Consider the following 27,316-nt stretch of genomic DNA (forward strand, 5'->3'; position numbering starts at 1 on the left):
GACCAAGCTCTTTTCAATCCAAGTGACAAACTGTACTATCCTCGATACTCTGTAGAGAGTGAACCTAACCATTTATCGATCGTCTTAGATACCGTTGGAAAATTCGACCAATTGGTTAAGTAGCGAAATATAATTGTCGCACTAAAGTATCTTTGTAAGACCAAAGCGTTCTCTACTCCGTCGATAAGGACAAAACGATGTTGAAACGCGATCGCCGATCGGGGAACAGAGATAAATTGTCGATCGTGATCGTTATAGAAAAGCATAAGTCATACAGCAGTCCGTAATATGCGTTCAATTTCTATGGATCACAGACGTTGAGCCGGCGTCGGTTTTAACGTAAAAAAAAAGAAAAAGGTATTTAAGCTCTTGGGAGGAGCTGAGACACGGAGAGTGTGGGGTGGACCGTTAAACAGATGCCGGACAATGCTCCTCGTGTATAAGTTACGCGCCCTCTCAAGTCCCTCCTCTTCGCATTCATCGCCGCGAGACTACTGCATGTGCTTCTTGGAAGGGGGAAGTATTTTCATTGTTCGAAAAATCTCGCGTGATCTCAGCACTCTGCACAGCACAGCTCAGCACAGCGCAGCGGACGTTGTTTCCGGACGGCAGATGTGCCCGGTCGATCAGCGATGCGGTTTCCGCTCGATTATTATCGGCTTCTTATAAGAGAAAGAGAGAGTGAGTGTGCAAAAGAAGACATGCAGAAGGTGGATTAAATGAGAGGAAAAATGAAGGAAGAACTTTTTTAAAGCGGAGAGAGGATAAGGCATGCTCCAATGATCTAGGGGTGGATTTTCTGAGTGAGGGTGAGCAAAAAGGCGAGGTTAACGAAACGACGAAGCTGTTTGAAACCCGCAGGTGCCGTTCGTGTGCGTTACGCATTTTCGGAGAAAAAAATTTAATATAATGTTACGTCCGTGGGTAGAGTTTACTCCTGAGCGGAAGGAGTAACCTGGTTGGCTTCGCTTTTACGTTACAGGTCAACCGGAAATCAGGATGGGATTGAATAAACTGGAGTATGTTGATACGTCGATTACAAGTTTATTCCGTAGAACATAAGATAGCGGTCGGAATGAGTTGTGTGTTGCGAAAAGATATATATATAAAGGAGAGATGTGGAATTGTCGAGTGTCAGAATAGGAGTGTCCCTCGAGACGTGAAACGGACGGGTGCAGAAAAGGTGTCACAAAGCTAGGAGTAGGGAATGGAATTTGAAGAGTAAGCGTGATAGTGAATAGCGTGAGACTACGTAGAGATAAGAGGACAGGACAGAGACCATGAGATTAATGTAAGAACTGTGGGAGAGTTAGCGAGTAGGAAAAATAGAGAGAAGTGGTGTGCTGGACGTAACACCCCCCCCGTCAGAGGGAGCATAGCGGTAGGTATGGTCCCGAATATGGGAAGCAAGAAGGTGGAAATGTGAAACATGATTTTAAAGTATGTGCTTAAAATTAGTTTTACAATTTATCTTATTATAGGTAGTGTATGGTTTATATTCTGGATCACGAATGAGCGTAAGGCATATAGTTATAATACTATGGTTACATAATGTTGTTTAAAGCTAGGCGCCTAGGGTTAATGCGCATGGAAGCGGGTTAGTACACTTAAGACTAAACAACAATGATTTCTCTGATTAGCTGGGTACTAAGTAATACTATATTTTTTTTTTTCTTGATATATCGAGATACAGAGTTTGACCTATTCGTACAATGATATCGGTTATGAGTGTAGATATATTTTGGGCTAATTGTAAACTAAGGGTATAAGATCGTCATTACAATCATTTTAGTGCAGTAGTGTACACAAGTATTTACTTTACTTGTGTCTGTTTGACAGCGCAACAGCAGATCTTGGTAGCAATATAGTAGTTGCTATTGAAGGGGTTAATGTGGGATTTTACTATGTATGTGCGATTTTCAGTTTATTGAGATGAACTATTTTAGTTTTGTTTAGAGTGAGGTATATTTCGGCGTTAACGTCATCTATTATTCGTTTGATTACATACGGGCCTTTATAATGATCTTGGAATTTTGACCTTGTTTCGTTCAATAGGTAGACAGTTTGTCCTACTTCAAATCTTTGTGGGTTAATCGTTCTGTCGTAGTGTTCTTTACTTTTCTGTTTAGCTTGTTTCAGGTTCAACGCGGCGCGTTTACGGATGTCTGTGAGATTCGCTATTAGATCGAGGAGGAATGTATCGTATGTATGCGTGGATGTGTTGCTTAGTATCGCGTCTGTCGGTAGTTTAGCTTCCGAGCCGAAGATCAGCTGGTGAGGTGAATAATGTGTACTGTCGTGTTTTGCTGTATTATAGCAGAAAATGGCGAAACGTATGAATTCATCCCAGTCTTTACCCTCGTTGGTGTAATGTTTGATGTATTCGGTAATTACAAGGTGACTTCTTTCTAATGAGCCGTTTGATTGCGGTCTATAGGCGGTTGTTCGTAGTTGTTTAATTTTGAAGAGTTTACAAAGTTGTTTGATGACTGTGCTCATAAAATTCTGTCCTTGGTCTGTAAGTATTGCTCGAGGAGCACCGTAACGTGTAATGTATTCTTTTGCGAATGCTGCGCCTATAGTTTTGGCGGTGGCATCAGGTAAAGGGATGGCGTCCAGGAATTTTGTCAAATTGCATTGTATTGTCAAGAGATATTTGTTGTTCGATTTAGTAAGGGGTAGAGGTCCAACAATATCTAATGCCACTTTGTCAAAGGCCTCTGCGGGCGTGTCAGTGATTGCCATGGGTAATTTTGTTTTGATCCTGACTAGTTTTTTCCTCTGGCAACTGCCGCAAGATCTGATGATATTTTGAATTTGCTTTTTCATATTTGGCCAAAAATATTTTTCTCTTATTTTATTGAAAATTTTTGTAACGCCTTGGTGTCCTCCGATCAGTGACTCGTGGTACTCTTTGATCATGTCTTCGCGTAATCGTTCGTCTGGTATAATTGTAGTATTTCTACAAAGTGTTACTCGAATGTCTGAATCCGCAAAAATGTGATAAATCAGTTTTTTAAAGATAGATCGTAGAATATCATCAACTCCTGGTCCTGACATGGGGAATGATATGGACCGAATGTCTAGTCCGGACAAGATAATCCTCAAGTTAACTAACGTGTAGAAAATGTCGTCAAGTCTGCCCGGGTCTGATTGACGTGGTTTCACTACGAGGGTAAATATGTATTTGTTGTTTTTCAACCGAGTTTTAATTACGTCGGATATTTCTGGATTCTGGTTTTGAAAGGATTCCATGCTTACTAGATTTCCGTCTATCAACTGTTTTTCTAGTCCTTCTGTCCAACCACAATTAGCTGATACGAAATGAGCGTAATTGTCGCACAACATGAGAAGTCCGTCATTAGTTTCGGTTACGTTGGGTGTTGGTAATATGTCATTTTGATTTTGTATGAAGTAATCTAAGCAACAAAAGTTGTCATTGTCAATATGGGGGCGGTCCGGTTTTCGCTCTTCGGGATTCTCGCGACGTTGTGAGCCTAAAGGTGGTAGCGTTGCCGTAGGTACAACGGAGGCATCGCTATCCGTGTCTTCAACAGCTGACTCCGGATCATGTGTCACGGAGTCACTCTCCGAGATATCAGTTGGGTAGCGCGAGGGAGTAGAAACCGGAGCATGTCTTGGAGCTGACCTAGTGCCGGTCCGACGCATTGGCCGACGAGTTACAGGGGGAGCAGGGATTCTGGGTGTTGATGCGTCTGCTTCAGATTCAGAAGATGTCGAGTCATAAGTCGGGTTTTGATAATTACAAATGGTGATCTTTATGTCGGAGTCTTTAAATATGTAATGGATCATCCGATTAACAAGGTTCCAGTCTAACTTATCTAAGCCGCAGCCTAGTCTTGGAATCGAGAGCGATTTGACTTTGTCTTGTTCTAAGCAATTCTTTAGATTTACTAGGGCGTTGAACAGTGTTTCTTCAGTTGGTTTCTGGTAGTGGTATTTTTTGGTTACTAGATTGTAAATGAGGCGGTTACCATGTGGCAGTGTCAATACGTTCGTTACTTCAGGGTCTAGTTGTTGTAGTTGATCTCGGGTGATTATTTTCCTATTGATTAGTTGTCCCGCGACTCCTCGTGATGTCTTGCAGTCTGCCGAGATGCAGTGGGCTAGGTTATCTTGTCTGTCGAGGAGATTGGCGCGTATCTCTTGAATAAATTTACTATGCGTTAATGGTAGGTGGTTAAGATCTGTTACGAATTCCGTGAATCGAGGGGCGTAATTTCGTCCTTTACTGGTAGTGGCTTCGGGTGTCGGCTTATTCAGTGTGTCGGACTGTTCTTCACGTATTTTAACACTACGACCCTGGGGCTTACCGGAGTTTTGGTGTGATTTACATGAGGTGAGTGGTTGAACTCGTTCCGTAGTTTGCTTGATCGTTTTATCGACCACGATCGGTGCCTCCGTTGCGCTGCTATTGTCAGTCATACTGGCACTTGAGTCAGAGGTAACAGTAGAAGTCGAAGTGTCTTGTAATGCTTTGTTTCGTCTTCGTGGGGAAGGGCTGGTGGATTCATGTGCAGATCCATGCGCTTGTATTGGGTGTTGGTCTACATGTTTCATTCGTTTGTGAGCGCCGGTAGATGAAGATAGCGTATCCGGTTCGCGAGCACGTGTTGGGTGTTGGTGAGCTATTTTGGTGCGTTTGTGAGCGCTGGTAGACGAAGATAGCGTATCTGGTTCGCGAGCACGCGTTGGGTGTTGGTGAGCTACTTTGGCGCACTTGTGGGCGTCAGTAGATGAGCATTCTGTATCGGGTCGTGGCCGTTTTGAGGTAATAGGTAGAATTCGGAAAGAGTCGCTAGGTGGATTTCTGGATAGCGCGTCCGCGTTAGAGTTCGCTATTCCTTTTTTATGTTTTGTGACGTACGAATATTCTTCCAACTTCAGTCTCCAGTGCATTAAACGAGAAGTCGGGTCCCGTACGTTTTTGATCCACTTTAGTGGTTCGTGGTCTGTTACCAGAGTGAAGGTTCTACCGTAAAGATAAGGACGAAAATGTTTGACGGCATAAACGACTGCTAAGAATTCTTTTTCGGACACCGAGTAATTGATTTCGGCCTTTTGTAACACCCTCGATGCATACGCGATTGGTAAATCCTCGCCATCTTTGTCTTGACTAAGTATTGCTCCTATTGCATACTTTGAAGCGTCGGTTGTTAGGACGAAGGGTTTTTCGAAATCTGGGTACTGCAGTATTGGTTCTCGACACAGACTATCGCGTAGTGTTTCGAACGCAAATTGATGTTCTGCTGTCCATAGGAAAGGGCTATTCTTCTTTAGCAAATTATTAATAGGTCTAGCAATTTTTGAAAGGTTAGGAATGAATCTTCGGTAGTAGCCTATCAAGCCTAAAAATTGTTTGATCTGTTTAGGATTCTTGGGAACTGGGTAGTTTTTTATTGCTGATATCTTCTCCGGATTAGGTTTCAATCCATTTTGAGTGATGACGTGACCTAGGTATGCTACTTCTTTACGCAGAAATTCACATTTATCTGGCTGCAGGGTTAGTCCTGCATCAGACAATCTCTTCATGAGTTTCCGAAATTTGGTTTCGTGCTCCTCCAAGGATCGGGAGTAAATGACTATATCATCCAAATAGACAAACATATCTGTACCCTGTAATCCCGATAGAACCTGATCTATTAGACGTTGAAAGGTGGATGGGGCATTTTTTAAGCCAAATGGCATTCTAGTATATTCGAAATGGCCGTGAGGAGTCGAAAAAGCGGTCTTTGCGCTGTGATCGGGATCCATTGGAATTTGGTGGAACCCAGAAGCCAGGTCGAACGTTGAGAAATATTTTGCGGAACCTAGCTGATCTAGGATATCGACGATATTTGGTAGCGGGTAAGCGTCGCCAATGGTTTTTTCATTTAATTTCCGGAAGTCAATGACCATTCGCCACTTCTTTTCGCCGCTAGCATCTGATTTCTTGGGGATGATCCAGACCGGAGAATTGTAAGGAGATGAAGAATGTGTGATAATGTTCTGATCAAGGAGTTTGGTCACTTGTTTTTGTATTTCGTCTTTGTGTACTCTTGGGTGTCTGTATTGTTTGGTATGAATTGGTGCGTCATTGGTAGTAGGGATCGTATGGCTGACTAAGTTTGTATGTCCCAGGGTGTCACCCGGGAGGAAAAATAAATGGTTGAATTCGATAGCAAGATTAACTATTAATTGTTTTTCTTCGTCGTTCAAATGATCCAATCGTAAGTTTTCTTTTAAAATCTCAAGGCGTCTCGAATCGTAATTTGGGGATGTGGGAAGAACGCGATTCTCGATCCTTTTTTGTTTTTCGTGTAAGACCTGTGCTAGTAAGACCTGTCCGCTGCTTGCAGTACTTGTATGCGTTAGGTGTGTTTTTGCACTGAGCGTGGCGGTGCTCGCGAGTTCATCGACTTCTTCTAGTGTTACGACTGGTCTTCTTATTTCCACAGCTGATTCGTTGGAATTTATTGCATAAACGTAAGCAAACCCTTGTTGGTTGGTAACCAGGGCCTGTCCCAGGAATATGTTAGCGCCTACTTCCAACTGTTCTATGAATCCCGTTTTTACAGAGGGATTCGAAATTTTTAGTGCAATCACCTTGGCCGTTCGTGGTGGTATCAATATGTAGTCTTCGTTTAGGAGTTTGAATGGTTTGCTAGTATTGTTCGGTATTATTTTTTCTGTATCGAAAGATATCGTTGCATTTTCGTTCCGTAAAAATATCGATCCTAAGATTCCGTCTTCTTGTATCGGAAACAGATCGTCGACTATATGGAATATATGAAGGTTGTCACCGATTCGAATGCTAGTTGTTCCTACTACTTTTATGGCTCATGTATAGCACTGGTAACGTGGATCTGATCTTCGAGTAATTTACACGGAACATGCGGATGTATTGCTCCGAGTTTAATTATGTTTACATCAGCACCGGTGTCAACTATAAATGTGCTGGGTTGTCGTGTGAGTTCACCGGTGGTTATTCGAACCTTCGGTGTTTGTGTGACAGATGTTATGAGGATACGCGGTGGTGTTTTTGTGTTGGTTCTATGATTGTTAAAGGGAATAACGCCGGTTTCGCGAGAGATAAGGTAGTTGTTTTTGAAACAGATAGTCGCCTTTTCCGAACGTAAAAAGTCTGCACTCAGTATACCGTCTTCGATGATAGGGAAGGAGTTATCGACAAGATGGAATTCGTGGCGTGTATTAGCTAACTCGATGTAGAGACTTCCTATTGTTCTGATGGATTCTTCCGTTATCCCTGAAATCTGCCTAATGTCCGTCTTTGTGACGTGGACTCTTGGGTCGATTTTATCGATTTTTAACAAATTAATATTAGCGCCAGTATCTATTATTAGTGTCACGTACCCATTCAAAGATTGCGGGCATTGTGTTCGAATCTGTGGAGGGCCAGATTCTAATTGTACGGAGCTGACGTTTGGTTTGGACGCTGCTCCGGTTTGAGGGAGGTCGATGCGTCCGCGCGGCCGTCCCTGAACTCGTTTAAATGGTTCGCGTTGCCTGAATATTCGCGATGTTGCTTTGCTTCGTATGAAACTTCTGGGTGGATGCCTGTATCGCAATTCTCGTTCGAGTAGTCTTGTGTTACGTAATTAACCCTGAAGTTCGATCGTGAAGTATTTGGTGTGTTATACTGTTGTGAGCGTTGCCTGTCATCTCGCGTCTGGTCTAAAGGTTGGTTTGTCGGGTCTCTTGCTCGATATTGGGTATTGGGATTGTTCTGTTGTTGACGATTAGTGTTATTTTGGAAAATCCTTGAATCTTGTTGGAATTTTGGATTCTGGGGATATTGGGACCGATTTGAGCGGCACTTATCGTTTGAGTGGCCTTTGCGACCACACTGCGTGCAAGTTGTGTTGTTGCGCTGTCTCGTTCTGCACTCCTCTATACTATGACCTGCCTTCTTGCAGTATCTACACACTACTAATAGGGAAGGTTGTTCAGGACAATATTTGTCGATGTGATCGGTTAATTTACATATACTACATTTTATGTGGTTTTGTGTTTCGTAGTTAGTATCACGGTATGAGGCTAGTTTAAGTCTATCTGATAATAGTTTTTCAGTCTTGGTGGCCGTGTCTATAGCCATTTGTAGGGTTTGTGGATTCTCGTGAGCTACTCTTATTTCTAATTCGTCTAGTAATCCTTTGATAAATCTTAGTCTTGCGGTCTCTTTGATATTTTTCTTTAGCACTTGAGCATCACTGATAGATTCTGAGGCATCTATTGATTCGCACGCTTGTCTTAACAGATGTTTTATTCTAGCACCGTAATCCAGAACACTCTCGTTTCGCCTCTGTGCCGATTGTGCGAGGTCTAGCTGGATATCTGGGAGGTGTTGTTTAGACGCGTAGGCCTGTTTTAGGCAGTATAGCAAATCTCGAAGAGAATCCGGATTATCTGACTCTATATATTTACTCGCGTCGCCTTCGATTTTCGTGCGAATGAGTGTGGAGAATAAATTCAGTTCTCTGGCTAAGACAGCTTGTTTTGCGCATTCTACTTTAGTTATGAATTCGGATACGGGCATATTAGTGCCATTGAACGTGGGAATCAGAGCTAATGCATCTTTAAGAGGCAGGTGCGGAAAAGTGCCTTCGGTAGCCATGTTGTAAATTTTAATCTAGGATTTGTCGACTTACAAAGTGAAGATGAAGAGGAGGAACGGAATAAAATGTTGCATTCTTCCGTGAGGATGTTGGTCCAGCGATTTCGTGTCTGTAGCCGGTGATGACGTCGGTGTGCGTTGTGTCGTACTAGAAGTCGTGAAGAATGAAGATGTCGTCGTAGTAGCAGCAGGAGATAGTCTTTCAGCAATATCGATTTGGAGATACGGATTTGTCTGTGACGTTCGTGTGAATCAGAGATCGTTGATTGCGTTAACGTAGAATATGGCTTTCAGAGTGTCTTCAACACTATCACACAGTGGTATTACTTTTTTATTAACATCACTGAGCTTGCACACTTCAGAACCGGTCTATCAGATGGCACTTCATGCGTAGCACACACGTAAAATTGTATCACTGAATTTCCGGAAAGCGAAGGCCACCGCTGCCACCAATGTTACGTCCGTGGGTAGAGTTTACTCCTGAGCGGAAGGAGTAACCTGGTTGGCTTCGCTTTTACGTTACAGGTCAACCGGAAATCAGGATGGGATTGAATAAACTGGAGTATGTTGATACGTCGATTACAAGTTTATTCCGTAGAACATAAGATAGCGGTCGGAATGAGTTGTGTGTTGCGAAAAGATATATATATAAAGGAGAGATGTGGAATTGTCGAGTGTCAGAATAGGAGTGTCCCTCGAGACGTGAAACGGACGGGTGCAGAAAAGGTGTCACAAAGCTAGGAGTAGGGAATGGAATTTGAAGAGTAAGCGTGATAGTGAATAGCGTGAGACTACGTAGAGATAAGAGGACAGGACAGAGACCATGAGATTAATGTAAGAACTGTGGGAGAGTTAGCGAGTAGGAAAAATAGAGAGAAGTGGTGTGCTGGACGTAACAATAAGATCATTTTTTTCCAAGTGTTACCCGGCCGCCTCCCTTTTCCGTCATTTTCTCCCATCTTTTCGCTTACCCTAAATCGCGAGCCCTTGTGTAATAATACAACCGAACGAAGAAAGGGGAAAACGGCGCCGCTATGCAGGGGTGAAACTGGTTTGACGGAGGGGTAGAAAACGGGTTTCATCGACCCGTAGCAATTAGCTTTATTATACCTCGTACCGGGAATTTCAGCCTTGTCTCACTACAACGCGCAATGTTGGTACACGGTCGTGGAGGAAATGCGTCAACCAACCGTCTTATAATTAGCGGACTAGGAAAACGGAGGTGCAAATGAACGGGCCAAATTTCAATGCCCCTGTTACGAGTGACGCGTTCGCAAGCGCGCGTTTCACTTATCCATCTACCACTCTCCGTTTTACTTCTTGATTCCATTCGAGAATTCTTATTACCAGTGGCAATTGTACCGTTCTCGGTTTAAATCGGACGGAGGTTCGCGCATCGTGCGAGTAACGAAGTAAATGGAATATGAGAATAAAAAACTGCAGCAGTATAAATTTCTTGTTGATAAATTATTCACTCGTGACGAGCGTATATCACGTATATACAAGGTATAAATTTACTCTCAAAGTCGTCGGCTGAAAAGAAAAAACAGATTTCGTAAAAATCGTCAAATCAAAATGTACACTAATGCGGCATCGGCAATAACAACAAATTTCAAATTCTCGACAAGATAACGGTGCTGTTATCGGTGTGTAAATATCCGTTATCAAAATACAATGACTGACATTGAATAGCAGTCGGTCGACTGAGGAGAAGAATGACGAGGAGGAGGAGGAGGTGATGGATAAGAAGAACACGAGGCGAGCCGATGAATAATAATTGATAAAATACTTACGTTACAAACCTACGAGATAAGAGAATTCCGCAAAAATGATTTACACAACGAGCTAATAATTCACCCGCAATGAGCTGAATGACCCGCGTTGATAATCAAGTTTTACATATCTGTATGTATAACGGTAGTCGTGTGTGTAGCAATAAATCAACACCGCGCATATATACATTTGCAACGTGTATTTGTATATGACGCCATACATCATACGATGATATAGCCTGTCTACGAGTAGGGAAAAAAAAAATTGATAAACAACCCGAGGAGCGCGGGGTGATAAAACGAGAGGAGAAAAAGAAACATTTTGTCTGCTCGTATAATCTCGGGGCAAGTCTCAGGGAATTGGAATGGGGAAATCGCGATTGCGAACGTATCGTGTCCTTATCGATCACGGTCTTATCTATCGCAGCTACGTGTAAAAAACAAAAAGAAAAGAAAAGAAGAATGATAAAAAACGAAAAGAGAAAACAACGAATCGCAATCTCGAGACGGATAACAAACGGAAGGAGTGCTAAAAGCGACACCTACTGTACTGTGCTCTGTATTATACACGTCATATCTATCCGTGTGTGTGTGTATGTTATATATATATATATATATATATGTATATATGTTGTATACACATAGCTCGGATAAATAAGGAGGCGAGCGGACGTGCCGTGCCTTCCGGGGCTTTTACTCGTGCAGCAATGTACCTACTAATATTACTATGAGTAACCGGAGCCGAGGAGGAAGGAAAAAGGGCTAGGTGTTCACCCCTTTTCATCCCTTTATTATTTTTCATTTCTATCCGCAAACATCGCGTGTGTCTTCGGACGCTTTTGGCGCGACAGGATGGATCCTTGTTAAATTTGAAAGCTCAATTCGATTATATACGTCCTGACGTGATTCGAGGGATTTCGATTATAACTTTACTGTATTTTTATTTTTAGATGAATTTCAGATAATTTACAGAATCATTCTTATCCTCGGTATATCCGCGGAGTTAAACGGCTTCTTCTCTTGGTTACGATCCGTGCCAAGGTTAAATATTCTCCCAAAAAGGGCAAGACACACCGAAACGAACTAAAGTGTTACGCGAACGACGTCGCTTCTGGCACTTCTTATAAGTGTATTATTCGTAAAATGCGATTGTATGGAATATTGTGGAAAATAAATATTCGACTCTCGACGCTATGCGGTGGGAGGAGAGCAATGGGAGATAAATGAAAACAGACGATGCGAGATAACGTTTGATTACACTCGTTCTTATCAGTTGCTATTGCATTATCTGTGAGTAATTATAAATCCCAAGCTCGCCCCTATCGTCGCCTGGTTTTTTCTACACAATTTTATTCGTGATAATACAACACGTATTACGTTATACGTGTATGTACATCTTTACAAATCCCGAGAGTTTATTTATACGTATTTACGCGCGGATATATATATATATATATATATATATGCGTCTGTATGTGTTTGTGTGTATATGTACAGCTTTAAAAACGACAATAACAAATTGCTCAACTTCGAAATGGCCCGGAGACTCGGGTTTAATAAACGTGGCTCATCACGCGTTTGCATAATTTAAAAATAATACAAACTCCGCGCAGAGGTCGGAAATTGTTCGAAATTTTTGCGTCTCGCTTTCGTTATTAATGAAACGACAACAAAGTAAAAAAGTAAAAGTGAAACTTAAGATTATACTTATAACAAGAGGAAGAAATTCCCTCCCAAAGTGTGTCTATTATTCATATATACGACCTCGAATCCGTTACTCTCCGAAATCATTTCCTCTACTTTTCTCCTGGCACATCTCAAGGTCGCAACAAATTGCTACCGCCTTTTTTCACCGCTGATCGCAACGATCGGAAAGCAATAACGTGAATCACGTGGGTGAAAGGTCGACTTGATAAACTTCCCACGTCGGTGTGTAAAATTGTAACGGGGGGGAAAAAGAAAAGAAGCAACTTCACCGCTATCGGAATAAAATTATTCGTGAATATTTATGGATAAAATTTCAGTCAATTCGGGGAGTTCCGTCGGGTCTGCGGAATTTTCACGAGGCTTTTACCGGAAATTAAAGATTTCACGCCTCGGAGTGTCGCCAATAATCGTTCCGGCGTGTTTCATTACACACACATTACACATTGCTCCGTCTACGAATCCGGGTCGTTACACTCGTATCTTTCTCTCTTGGGTCATGTTAAACGCCGCGGGCTGAATGATCGTGACGTAATCGTGGCACCGATTGTGAATGACCGTGCGAATAGGCCTCGCCTTTGCGATTTTCTAGCCCGACCTTGAGTCCAATCTTTCTCTCTCTCTCTCTCTCTCTCTCTCTCTCTCTCTCCGTCTAGCCAGTCGGCTTATCTATCCGCCGACTGCAACGTGACCTATGAAAAAACTTTCAGCGACGAGCAGGAATCGGTCGTGCCGGAATTTTGCGTGAGCAGTCCTCGTCACCGCTCGATTGGATTCTAAAAATAATCAAACCTCGACGGGGGATATTTTATACGGAAATTGGAGAAGCGGAGACGTTTCTTGGCCGACCGAGGAACGACCGGCCGCCGAGATTGCGTGATCGAAATATCAATCGATTCGTTCGACGCCGGGTGATGATCTTACGTAACGAGCAACCGCAAACCGGTACGACTGACGTCTTCATTGGCCTTTGAATCGCGACTCGACGTTAATTACCCCTTATTTTTAAAGCCTCGTCTCATTCCGCCTTGTAACACCGCAAAAAATCGCTTTCTTGGACAATTTGGGAATTAATTATACTTTGAAGCGTGTTCGACGCAAAGTCGTTGAATATCGTTTGAAACATGCGGTTTTTCTTTACTCTTGTATTCGCATTTCTGCGCAGCTTGACATCCGAAACTGCGAATACCGCGCGGCTCTCTTGCACCCGGAACAATTGGTGTTGGATTTCGCTGTTACGGTGTTAAACGAAACCCCTGCAACTGCAAACGCGTGCAGTCCGTACGAAAAAAAGCATACACATCGCTGATCGCGTTTTTACCTCCCAGCAGCTGCTTGCAGTCCGGCGTCTCTCTTCGCGCCGAGGATGAATAAATTTCTTCAGCTCAGTTTAAGACGTTCGAAATGAATGAGTTTTATCATTTATGTCACGCTTTTATTTTTAATTCGGTAGATATGATATAACTGCAACGAGGCAGAATTATGACAGATACGCCGGTTGTATAATAATCACCTTGACAGAGATACTTGAAAGGCCTTACCTCTCGGATATTGCATTATTCTACACACCCCGCCATTCGTGTTACACGCGTGTATATTATACGCAAGTTCAAAATTGCCACTTGAGCGCGTGAACTAGAAGTGAAATCGGAACATTATAAATATTCAACTCCACGTTCCAAATCGCGAAAACCCCGTTCGCCACACCAATATATGTATATTTATTTTTTTATTACACATACGTGCAGCTATTATTACGTACAAACTCGCGACCAAATATCGTTGCTGTACGTTTTCAATTCCAAGGACAATATTCGCGATCTCCTTTCTCCGAGTAGCGCAAAAAATCTCCGGACGAATAAGATTCGCCGATTATGCTACAGCACGTCAACCCCGACTTTGATGAAAGGGACAAACACACACTCTCTCTCTCTCTCTCCCTCACAGCCGCAGGCGGAGGGCCATAAAATTCTCTACCGGAACCTGACCGCGTGCTCGGCGCGATTTCGATTCAAATATACGTATATGTATATATATATATATGTACGAATATCTACGCGTATACGAATTCTCCAGAAAGTGTCGAGATGGTCGATTCCTTTCACTCGCGTAATTTTTTTCCACTTCGTTTTCTCCACGCTTCCCGCTCATTGATCGTTGGTCCGCAATAAAAATAGGCACACTGATCATTCTCTATCGATATACGTCACCCAGGAAACCTAATCGGAATTTATGCAACGAGGTACGCTCACGTTATACGTTATATATAATTCGCATCACGGAGTTAATTATACAGATTTTTACGCTCGTTCTTTTGCCCAATTATAAATACTCGCGCGGCAAATCCTAGAGCACGTACCTTATATCTACCTTATACCTTACAACTTTTAAATGCAACCCGTTTCTTTCTGGGACAAGGTTACGATCGAGGAGCGTGTTAAAACTCGTCGTCGCGGATCGCGACCGATTTCCGTTAGCCAACAATCTTACCAAAGTTGCGCAAAGTTTGCGCGCGACGAGTTAATAATTCACGATGTTTAATTCCTGGCTCGCAAGTTTCCCTTCTTACGCTTGATTTTTTCTTCCATTGTCTTTGAATATTCTTTCTCTCTTTCTATCTCTTTAGTTTGCGGTATGCAGACTGGATAAAAGATTTTTTCCACCCGCTTCTGACGGCATTTTTCCTCGTTCAAGGCTCGGTAACCGCGGTCCGTTGTCTCCACGTTTCAAATAATTTGGGTCACTGAATGCGGTTTGTTTCGCGTATACGTGTATAATACTAAAAGAGCGAAGCACAGGTGTGAATAAAATCTGTTTCGCAACTTAGCTGCGGCTCTTTTTATCACTCGCTTTATTCGCCAATTGATTCCGCCCTCCTGATCGACTCGTTTCGTTCAATTATAAAACCGATCAGCCAACTTCCTGTAAGAAAAAACAAAAAAGAAAAGAATTTTATGCCTCGTGTATTTTCACTGCAGACGATGACGTCACTCGGTCAGCTCTGTTTCGGCTTGCTTAGTAATGCTGATACAGATCTACACTCGTAGACTCGCAGGCGAGGACAATTATCGCTCACCTCTGAAAAATTCCTCTGAATAACAAACCGGCATCGTGAGCTTCGTGGGTATATACAAATTGCTAATTATCGCGTGATACAATTAGCCTGTTACTTCAACGATTAATCACTGACAACGGCCGAGAGTTTACTAATTTAACACACTTGTGAATACGTGGTCACGATAGAAGCCACACGCTGGCAACGGTGCGTGCAACGCTTATAACTTAACAGAAATCAGTGGTTGACCTTGTGCTGAATGCACGTTTGTAAACCACCTCGATATAACGTATCTACGAACGACTGTATGTATAATTTATACCGCTTAAACGAACAATCATTTAACCGAAGGTTCCTCGCTGATCCCCGTTTCTTGTTTTACCTACTAAATTGCCTATCGTGCGAGTTCTCGGCAGCAATTAGCGAACGTTATCCCCGTGTTAATACCACTCAGCGTTTAGGTGTCCGTGCCTTATACGCATGTATGTCTCGTAGATCGCCGACCGAGTTCAATTCAATTAACGGAATTCTAACCAATCTTTTAGAGTGCAGAGATAAATGCACAAATTTTATGTAAATTATACAATCGACGGACACGAATACGTACTTGTAGATTCTTCAATTATGCGTTGTAAATTATTACGCCTATCAGAATTTGCGTTATCACCGTTTCTACACCCGTCCGGCATACAGGTATACAAAATCTCGTTAATTTTCAAAGGTTGCCCTACCGCGACCCGCCTGAAAGCAGCTGCATGTGACACGGGGTGGGTGATACATGCACGGTAGAACTCGAGGTAGTCGGAGGTATCTCATCCACGGAGAGTAAGCAAGGATGATTGCGAGGACAGGAATTTTTACGAGGTGAAGTTAAAGCGAAACGTGCCGTAAACCCGGCGGCTGCAGTCACATATACATATGTACAAGATATATGTAGGTATTAGGTACCTATACAGACAGAGACAGCAACCCCCGACGGTCGTAAACTTCGCAACAAATTCCCCTGCCCCCCTTTCGTTTCTCCCTACGCGTGCAGAATCGACAACGGTGAGGAAAGTTGAAAGTTCGACGTCGGTTTTGACAGCCGATCATAGCGTGTAGTCGTGATTCGGTGAACATTTTGCGCGGGAAAAAAACGATTTTGCATATATCTGTCCGTACAAGACCTATACCCATTAATACAAGAGAAGAGTGTATACGCTCCGAGTTATACTAATACGTTGGATATTTTTAACCTAATTTACGACACGGGGGCACGACGAAGCGCTCGACTCTGAGAGAGAGAGAGAGTTTGGGTATCTGTTATAAATATCAACGAGGGGCGGGGTGGGAATGCGGTTCTCGGTCTCCTTCTCGATCCGCAAAACCGCGCAGTTTAGCCTCCGAAACGCGCCTGCACTAGACTTCTAATTCCGCGCCACCTGCTCGGACTCGTCAACTACGAGGCCCCCCTTTTTACCCCCCATTTCGACCGTCGTTGATTATTAACGTCGCAAGTGGCCGCGCCGTGACTCATTCAGCCCCGCTATTCCCTGCCTCCAGCTGTCCCGGGTTGAAGACCTTTGCGCTTGCACGACCGATCTACGATGATTGCCCCCTCCATCCATCCATACATCCATACACCCATCAGTCCCTGTAACCCTGGCACACACCGGGAACACCGCGTCCCGTCTTCTTTTATATTATCCCGGTAGAAGCTTTTTTACTACTTCTAAAATGCACGTGCGACCGCGTGGGCGAACCAGCTCTCCACTCTTCTCGGTCATAGAAGCTGTGATATCCTTTTCCTCTTACTCTTTATCTTTGTTGGTTCTCTTTCTTTATATATGTATATTTGTGCACATTCACGTTCCCTGCACCGCGACGACGTTGCACCCACTAGGAATATTTTTGTATCTTAGTCGAATCGCGGCGCGGCCTCCTTTTCGATTTTCAGACATTTCCGGACTTTGAACTCTTTTTTTTTTTGAGAGAGAGAGATATTTTACCGACGCAATCTTGCCACCATTTACGGATCTGGCTCGATGCCGAATCGAAATAAACGCGTAAATGGGTTACGATTGGTATCAAATATTCCAGAATGAACATACTCGTAAGCTATAGGTTAGGATTTTTTTTATTTTTTTTTGCTGTAAATATTTCTCGTTTAGAATTTACGGAAAAGTGACTCAGCACGTCCGTATTTCACCAGAAGAGCTTTACTTTGATTCGAGGTAATTGATATCGCTGCAAAAATTGCGGATTTGTTTGTTTTTTTGGTTATTTTCTTTTTTTCTTATTTTCTTGCCTCGGTGAAAATCACCGAGGGTATGTAACATCTATACGCGTATACGAGAGAGGAATACGAAAGGATACAAAATTCTACGTTAGTTCGTTGACGGATTTATTTTTCAATCGGCGATATAAAACTGTATTACGGCGAAGCTTCACTGAATCCCTGCCAAATTTTATCACGGAAAAGAAATATAGAGAGAGAGAGGGAGAAAAAAATAACGTGTATATACATCGCCAAGTTCCACGTGGCACGGCTTATATATACAGCCGTGTACAAGGTGGATATTTGAATCTTTAAAGATCGTGCGAATATTATCTGTGTGTACGAGTAACCGCGGTATAACGAAACGAAACAACTTTGAAACCAGTTTATAGTCAATCAGCCGGCACGTAAGTTGGTATAACCTACCTGCTTCCCACGCCAAACTCTAAAATATTCTCCAAGCATACGGATTCCACCCACTCGATCATTTCACTTACACCCTCAACGATGAAACAAAAAGTAAACCATTTGTAGCCGTCGTAAATGACTTTGGAATTGTTTGCTCGTGACAGTTGGCATAACAAGCAAATGCGTACGGAGTTTAGTTGCATTCCGCAACATCGAGAACTTGCGGCAGTTTATGTTAAACGCGTATGTATTCCCTGTATGTGCGGTAGTTTATGGCGGCGTTCCAATTCCCGTTACACAGATTATTCGCCATTTTCCACTCGGTCTCTTTTCATTTCTTTCCTCGACGAGTTTCTTGGCAAGTCGGAACTTTGATCTTTTCTACGTCGCGTCTAACAACCTTTGAACAGTCAAATGATACCAGAGTTATCCGTTAGCTGTGTTCGTTATCGCGTCACCGTCACCGTCATCGTCATCGTCGTCGTCAGCAGCGGCTCTTCGCTTTATTTCCAGCCGCGTTGACCTTTGCTTCGACAAACACGTACGTCCTTCCTCCAGTCAAACTTCTCTTTTAAACTCGACCTTGATTACGCAGGTTGTGAATTCCACCCACCGACATTGCGTCGTACGATTATACGCAAAACTGCACTCATTGTCAGGAAAGAGCCCGTAACGTGCAATAAAGTGGATAAAAATTGGGCGTGATTTCAGTTTGTCACGGTTTGACTTATCTTAAAGTACGCAAATCTATAACGTAACTAGTCCGAGGTTTCGGTGTGTATCTGTAATAATCGATGAGAGTAGCCAAAAAATTGTTGATAATACAATGACAATGATCAAGTCTATCTTGTTTCATAGATGAAAAGAAACTGAGGTTGGGAACTCGGTCTCTATTTAGATTTGTGGTTAACTTACATTAGCGAATATACCACATATCCATACGTATTATACCTATACGGATAATGTAACCAGTTTTTCGAACGGATATGAGTCATAGCACCGAAAAATTTCTGTAGAAATAACGTGGTTTGTCTGCCGACGTTTCGATCGCAGAAATGAGATAATATTATGCATGTTACGTGCGCCGTTCTTCTAGGGAATATACTTTGATCGCCAGAAGTGTCTGTAATGGCTGTTGGTCGTATGTGCGTACATGCTAGCATCATGTATGTAAATATTAAGCATGGCAGGGTGATGAAATGAAAGAGTTTTGCGTCAACAACGATATCTTTTATATGCATTATACGGTTTATTATACATCTGTAGAACTACTATATACAATGTTTGCGAAGCCAAAAGAGACAGAGAGAGAGAGAGAGAGAAAAAAAGAAGAAGAAGAGTGTGATATCGGACAAGTAGGAACCCTGCAGCATTTCCGACTCGTTTTTTCTTCTCTGCGATTCTGTAAATTATGTAGAACGTTTCAATGCTCTCTCTGATGACAATTTATTCAGTAGAATTCGTGTGCGATTGATTTTCAACAAAGTGTGTGTGTGTGTATTCGTATTCAAGCCGTTTGCAACGTGGCGAAAGAATTTAATTCGTCGCCGAAAAAAAAAAAAAAGAAAAAAAAAAGGACGAGTCATTCCGCCATTCCTGAAACCAACCTATAGAGCTTGTTTCGCCTTCCTATTTCGTCTCACGTAATCCTGTTAGTCTAGCTATATGCTCCGTTACGCTCCGAACGGATACTAGATTCTTAATTCCACCTATAAAATACAAACAAAAAACTAAATAAAACGAAGAGACTAAATGTGAATAGGTAGAAAAAAAAGCAGACGGCGTACACGTGCAATTTTGTCATCGGCGGACTTTATGGGTTACGTGCGTCGAACTTGCCACGCAGGCATCGAACTAACACCCCCTTGTCCCTACAATCCCTGCGGGTATACGAATTTGAACGCGGTTGCGTGTTTCGAGCACACTTAAGATGTACAAGAGTTTACAAACCGACGAGGAACGAGGGAAAGAGAAAAAGGAGGAGGATATTCTTACCAGTGATTACAGGGTTTCCGAATATTTTTTTAATTTATAGCTACCTCGTTTCCTTTCCTCCGTATCAAATTTTTTTTTTTCTATCGGCTACTCGTCGTTTGTCACGCGAAAGGGTCATTACAGCCTAGAGAGACCCTTGAGAAATAACGCGATGTTATTCCATCTGCATCGTAAACGCGTCGCGTAGTTTCGCGCCCTTTCGTTTCAAATTTCGAACGATGTATTCCGGATTGCGAATCCCTCGGTAGCTTGCGATTAGCGTGGCGGCGTTGCCGTCGCGCAGGTTGAATTTCAATTCGGGTTACGTGGGCATTAATTCACCGAGCGAGGTGTACGGTTAAAATCCCTTATCCCTTGTACACGTATCTTATATATACCTACCCACGTGTAATATACCCGTATGTATACCCATTTCGAAAATAATTAACTGCGGGGAACTCGACACGACAATACCCGCCGTTCGAATTAGAACGCGGAATATACGAGGGCGGTAATTCACGTGGATCCTTGGAAACAAGGCTGCACAGTAGGGGAACATCTTAATTCGAGAATACATATTATCGTCGAGTGAAATTACCGTGGGGAAAAAGAGTTGTTGGGAGTCGCAGACGGGAACGGGAACAAATCGCCTGGCGGCCGATAACCGCGAGACGAGACGAGACGAAACGCGCCTGCACGCATGCATTCAGGCACGCAGGGTTCCGGGCATCACGCAACTCGCTCCCGGCGGGCCCAGCCTACGCGGGTTGCATCGGGAATGCGTTTCGACCGACGCGCGGAATGCCCGCAAGGGTGCCTCGCCGAGGACGCGTCGTCGAATACGTTTTCGAATACCAAACGGCGAACGGAGCGGGGACCAGTCATGGCCGACGGGACCCCGACGATTATTCTACCTATTCCTTCCAACGGCCAAACCGGATTTTCTCTCACTCTTGTCAGTGTCCAGGTTCGGGTCGTCTTCCACGAATTGTACCGGTGTCCACAACGTCTCCAGCCTTTCGCCGACGGACACCGATTCCGAGTTCTTCTCTCATTATTCCGCGCCTCCGTTTCTCCGACGCCTCATGCGTAATCTTTTCACTGTCCTTGTTGTTGCATCTAACATTTAATATTGCGTGAACTCAGTTGCGTAAGTTTCGTTGAGCGAACTTCCCGTCACTTTTTGTAATCAAATGATTCGGGGGAGTTTAGAGAAACCTTATAGTATGTAAGGCAAGTGTACCAGTTATCGACGCGTTCAGACCAGATCGTTGACACTTTTATCTTAAACAATTATAAATTTACGACATAAATTGTGAATTTATCGATCAGACTAAAAGCAATTTTTGGAGGGTTAGACACTACAAATTTATTTCTTGGTTATTTCAGAACTAAGGATCAAACCGATACAACAAATAAAGATCAATGATTAGGAGAGGGTCAATAACTGGTACACTTATACCTTATATCTTTGAAAATTTCTTCGCCTTCAGCTTCGCCCGTGGTTTCTTTCATCCTTACAATATGTATCATCTACAGACCGCGTATTACACGTTACGACATGTGTGTATGTAACTGCATACTTATCACCGTGTAATTCGACCACTTTGATTCTTTCGCCGCGGGTCAATTATCGTATCATTATACTTACTCAAGGCCGCGGCAATGTCTGCAGTCCGCTACTCGGTCATCCGTTCTCTAAGAGCTGTTATTACATCTATACGCAGAAGCAATGCAGCAGGAATACCGGCTGTGGAAATAATTATGCTGTCTCTGAAAATCACGGAACGTTACTGTTAAGTTGACTCGTCACGTATGTAAGCATAAGTGGTTTCCGACCGATTACTTTAGTAGTAAACTTTCACTATCGCATTCTTAAGCGTATATTTCTTCTTATCTAATCGAAAGTCTGGAAGAATCCGTCGTTAATCCGTATCATTCATACATTGTAAGTAAATCAAGTCGGTCTCTCTGCAATCTTCATATCCAACAATTACTGTAGAGGATATTTTTTCCGGTTTTTATATGTAACGTTACAGAAGTACTTTTCCAAACGGGGCTAATATCCACCGTAGGCGTCGTGGCTGTATACCAAACGTCCAAATCAACGTTTAGGAACAGAAAAATCGAACTCGTATTAGCCTGTCCCTCGTTAATTATTATTGAGCCTCTGGCTAATTATCTCTCCGACTTCTATATCTCGACGCCGATCGGGGTATTACTAACCGTAACAGTGTTGAATGTTAGGTGAAAACAAACTGGACAACCGGGTCAGGAATATTTAAACTATTTCGACAGGCAGTGCGTATAATAAACCCCGACGATACTTATTTACACTTCCCGAAAATGTACTCAACCTGTTGAATACATCGCTTTCATTCCACAACCAAACTTGACCCAACGGTTAAGCTAAATTTCGAAGCTATCGCGAGACGATTACGATTAGAATACCACGTCGACTCGAAACTCGTCTTGAATCCGAAACGAAATCGCGATCGTCAAGAGGAAAAGAAAAGTTAGCATAGCGATAGCTTTGGAAAAGCTCGTTAAAAGTTGTCCCGTGAAACATTGTACGTACTAATACGTACGCGCAGAAAGATCGGACATGCGAATTACGAGCACATACGCTCAGTTCTTTAAACCACGAGGGAATAAATTTATTTCACGCACATCGTCAAAAATTAACACGCCGACACCCGTTTGCACAAGTTTTAAGATGTTATACGTGTATGGAGTTGGGAGTGTGAGAGAGAGGGACCTCGGTGTCGCTTAATTGACAATGTTCACACGAACCGTGAGCTCGCAGCGGTACAAGCGAACCTCGGCATCCTGACACAGCGTACCGCACTTCTCTCGGTAATGCAAGAGAGAAGTCACGGTTCACAAAGAGAACATGCCCGGCGCTGTATAATAAGGTCCCCATACCTACATATTCATAATCCTTTCTTCCTTTCCTCGCAGTGTCTTTTGTCCGCACATCGCGGTTACGCGCCTACCTATCCGGGTATAATAAGTACAATGTCCATAATCGGGCATAAACCAGCAACCGACTCGGTCTAACGACGAGAAGATGGAGATAAAAAGAAAATAACAAAAAAAAAAAAAATTAAATAAAACGAATCTCGCCGAGAGTGAGGACCGCGGAGGCTACCGTTCCCGAAAACGAGCCTACGGACGAGAGTGAAGATCAGCCAGAGGTCGCTGCTCGATCGTCTCTTAGCCCCCCCCCCCCGACAGCGACGTAGTCGGCGTATATCGCTTTTTGCCCCCCTACGAATACACCAGTATTCGTTATACACGTGGATGTGCCTTACATACACATGTAACATGTATACGTGTAGGTAGGGAGAAAAAAGAAAGGTGGGGAGGGGGGGGGGGGGGGGGGACAGGGAACTAAATAATACATAACCTAAAACGTAGGCAGGCGCTACATGGTCAGGTAAATAAAAGCCGTACCTGCCAGACCGGTTCTACCTGTTCCCGTAGTCGTCGTTCCCAACCCCCTTCCATTTAACTCCGCGGGTCTCTTCTCGACCGGTGGCTTGGCCGCCTGCCACGACTCTCCTTCCTCCTCCTCCTCCTCCTCCTCCTCCTCCTCCTCCTCATCCCTCTGCCCTTCGTTCTTTACTCCCAGAAGTCTATCTCTTTTTCTCACTATGCAAGCTGTGCAGCAGGAATATATATAGGAGGAGGTATAAGGCAGTTCAGCCGTGAGGTGTATACGCGTCTCTTTGTGCGATCAGCGCGCAAGTATGCGCGTGTTTCAACAGTGTTCCTTCTTCTTATTCTTCTTCTTCTTCTTCTTTTACTTCTTATTTTTCCTAGAGAGTGGTGATTTCTTGTAGAGGGAACACAGCGCCAGACCCTGATGTTCTCACTGATCGTACAGGGTTGGGTTAGGTTCGCGGGCTTCTCTAACTCCTGAAACTGCAGTCGACGAATGCTTTTCCTCTACCTCCTCCTCCGCACCCCTTCCGCTTACACTTTTATTGTACCTATAGACTCACGCACACTACCGATCAAAGGATAGCACGACTCGATGAAAGAGGGTATCGCCCAGAGTGTATTGTGCACTTATACACGTACATGCGTAATATGTATTTATACACAAAACATCGGCGCGACCGCAGTAATCTTTTCTATTTTCTCTTCAGCCTTCCGTTTTTTTTTTTCTCGTTTTTCCTCATCTTTTCGTTATCTTTTCCCCTTTGTATTCCCTGTTTTGTCTCTTTTTCCGTTTTCACCGCTTGTCACCGAGTCTTCCTCCTCATCGTTCTCCGTTCTTGAACCGGCACGCCTTATTTGGCCGTCTTCTCTTTCTCCGCGCTCGCTCGTCAGTGGTCGCCGATCCTAGCCGAGCGACCGACAAACCGCTTCGTCTTTTTCATCTTCTTTTCCGTTTTCTTTTTCTTCGTATTCTCGTTATTCCGCCGTACGATTTACCGCACGCCTCGAGTATTCGCGCGCGTTTCCTCCATTTACACGGGAATATCACCGAGACCCCAGCGAGGTCTTCCTCAGCCACGGTTTTCCACGCTGTATAAGTGCACGGTATATTATTATATGGATATTATGGTTAGTGATGTAAGCGTGATTTCGTAACCGCGGAAACTCGGCGTAGATTACATCCGCGCTTTAAAAGTTACACATGCCCGATTCCCGACACTGAAAATAGCAATCTTAGACCACCTCACATCACCTGAGCGTTAACGCGTTGAATTCTTAGCATCGCGGTCTGTATCCCGATATACTGTACAATTATACATACGTATTTTACACCGCTCGAAGACAGGCTTCGACGCTACGTTTGACCTTGATCCGGTCTCGAGAAAGTCTTCTCGAGTCGGTAGACGATGAGTTATTATTATATATAGTTGCCGATGGAGACGTGTAACGCGTTAACTAGGTACAGACTCGGCGGCGTGATTCGTTTTCGTATACCATACAGTATATGTGTATACGTACGTACGTACATATTATACATCAAGCATCGACGCGGAATTATATTCACGTGCCTCTGCAGCAGCATACGTTCACTCTCTCTGTGTGTGTGTGTGTGTGTGTGTGAATGCTAAACATTTTTCTATACAATGGAAATGAAAACGATGACCGCGAATTCGTCTCTACACACATACGTGCATGTGTATGCATGTGTGTATAGTGTATGTGCGTCTGTGCGTAGATTCAAACCTGTTGGCTGAAGTGTCGAAGGCGACCTCGTTACAACGTCGCGAGTAGTAGTTTGGTAAACGTAATAGCATGTAAATGCCTGAACCACGTCGGTCCGCGTTCTTCGTATGACTGTACAGACAAAGAAGCCGCTTAACCGTCGCTCAAATTATCACCGATTGCGCAATATCTCGTGGTTTCTCTTCCGGACAAGTTGTCTCGCGATACCCGTCGCCGCACATGCATGTATTACTTACACACTTTACCAAATACCACATATCGATTCGTTCGACATGTAACGCAAGCGTTACAGAGATTCATTCGTTGGACGTATCGCGTGACCTCCGTATAACCTTGCCCCAATCTTCGTTCTTCTCTCGTCTCAAAGCATACAAGAATATAATAATATTTGTTACGTGTTCTTATTAATGGGATATCCTCGGTTCTCGTGGTAATTTTCACGCTACACATATCTCTGTCTTCTTTTCTATATTCGTCTGATATGGATATATTGGCTAACGTTGTACCGTCTGTTACGAAGATTCTTCTTTTCCTTTCTCTTTTATCGGATCCGTCGCTTTTGTTTCGACCTCTTTAAAGAGTCTCGGCGAACTCAAGTTCGAAAGTGATAAACGCATATATAGGAATATCTCGAGGTATTCTTAGACGAATATTTGGCCCAAATATACGTATATGTAAACACAGGTATGAGAGAATAGCTGTTTCGCAACTAACAATAAGGTATATATATACATGTAGATACCTACGGAACGAAAGAACAAAACGAGGAGCAGGAATGACTGATAAAAACATTGTTCGAACGGAATGGTAAAACGGTGGTAAGGCGTCTCGGCGTTTCGGAAACCGTAAACCGTAAACTCTGACCGAACCGATTGTAATTGATTCGCGTCAAAAGCTTTCCTGGTTGCTGTCGTCTTTCGGCCTGGTTTTACACCGTTCAGTTGCGTTGACAAAGACCAATCCCGATTCGCTCCTCCGTTCATCCGGCTTTTCTCATTCTCTCTCTCTCTCTCTTTCTCTCTCTCTCGTTCCTTTGCCGATCGTCGATCGGTCAACACTGGACACGAAGCAGCGGTCAACGGTTGACGTTCCGTTTCAAGGCAACTCGCGTGCTTTGCACCCCCTTCGTCCCCCTTTCGGTTCCCATTATTTTCCTCCTCAGGTCTATCGTTGCTAATAGTTAGTATACACGTAACATATTACGTATATGTGGAATACGTAAATACGTACGTTGTGTATACATGCGGTGTATACAGGTTGAACATTATTCAACTCTCTGATGCGAAGCCGCAAATGTATTATACATGATTATGTACGTGTGCATGCCTGTATACGGTATGTAGTTTGTCTATCCTCTGCGAACGGTATATTTATGTACATACATACCTATATATAAATAAATACTCAATTTATCGAAGGATGATTTCTTGCCACTCTAAATTGGTATTCTGACCGTCATCGTGCGTTGATGGAAAAAAAAAAACACCGAAAGCAAATAAGCAAAAAAAAAAAGAAACGGAACAGAATACGAAGTGAGGGGAAAAAACAACTACACTTGCGGTCCTAGATTCCGATGGACATAATATAGTTCTCGTTCTTTTTTTTCCTCTTTTTTTTCTCGTTCTCATCTCTCTCTCTGTCTCTGTCTCTGTCTCTTTCGTTTACGTCTGTCTCCTAGGTTTTTTTTTTTTTGTCTTTTTGTACATCTGATCCGTAGAGCGGATATCTCAGGTCGTCGTCGTTTTCGCGGTTCTCCGCCGTTGCGTCGAGACCTGAATCGCCGTTGTCTCTCCCTCTTTCTCTCTCTGGCTCTCTGTGTCTCTTTCTTCATCGCAGCGTCGCCGGTTACGCAACGGTTGTAAATATCACCTTCGCGTTCACTGCGGGTACAAAGTTTCCATTCGTATTCCCCACCGTGCGTCGAACGCGCGCGGAACGCGCTTTATTTTTCATTCCTTCGTGCTCCCCCGTATCATTCAAATACGAGTTAAATACACACACACACACACGCGCACACATACTCGATGTACAATAACGTATAGCGTATAATGTTTGCCTATCAACGATGCCCGTCACCTACTTACGTACTCCGTGGGGATAATCGCGGGGCTGTCGAGCCAGCAAGCCAAGCCATATACCGGGTGTCTGTCAAGTACTTCGAATTCTTTCAAACTCGGCCAAGGCAGCGCTCTCGTTGCACCCGCAAACTGCATTGTACACGATGCAGCGACGATACGTATTTTCTACACCGGACCACGCCAATTTGCATAGAATTACCTGCGGCTGCTGACCTTAAGCGTTTTAATAGGAAAAACGATCTT

The 27,316-nt window shown here is 43.4% G+C and overlaps 1 protein-coding gene across 4 annotated transcripts in view; it reads left to right on the forward strand.

The window, feature by feature from the left end:
- Positions 1 to 27,316, forward strand: part of Kdm3 (Lysine demethylase 3) — a 211,604-nt gene that overhangs the window by 131,316 nt on the left and 52,972 nt on the right. The window lies entirely within an intron of this gene.

Source organism: Neodiprion pinetum, chromosome 6, assembly GCF_021155775.2.
Source record: "Neodiprion pinetum isolate iyNeoPine1 chromosome 6, iyNeoPine1.2, whole genome shotgun sequence".
In the NCBI taxonomy this organism is placed as follows: Eukaryota; Metazoa; Arthropoda; class Insecta; order Hymenoptera; family Diprionidae; genus Neodiprion; species Neodiprion pinetum.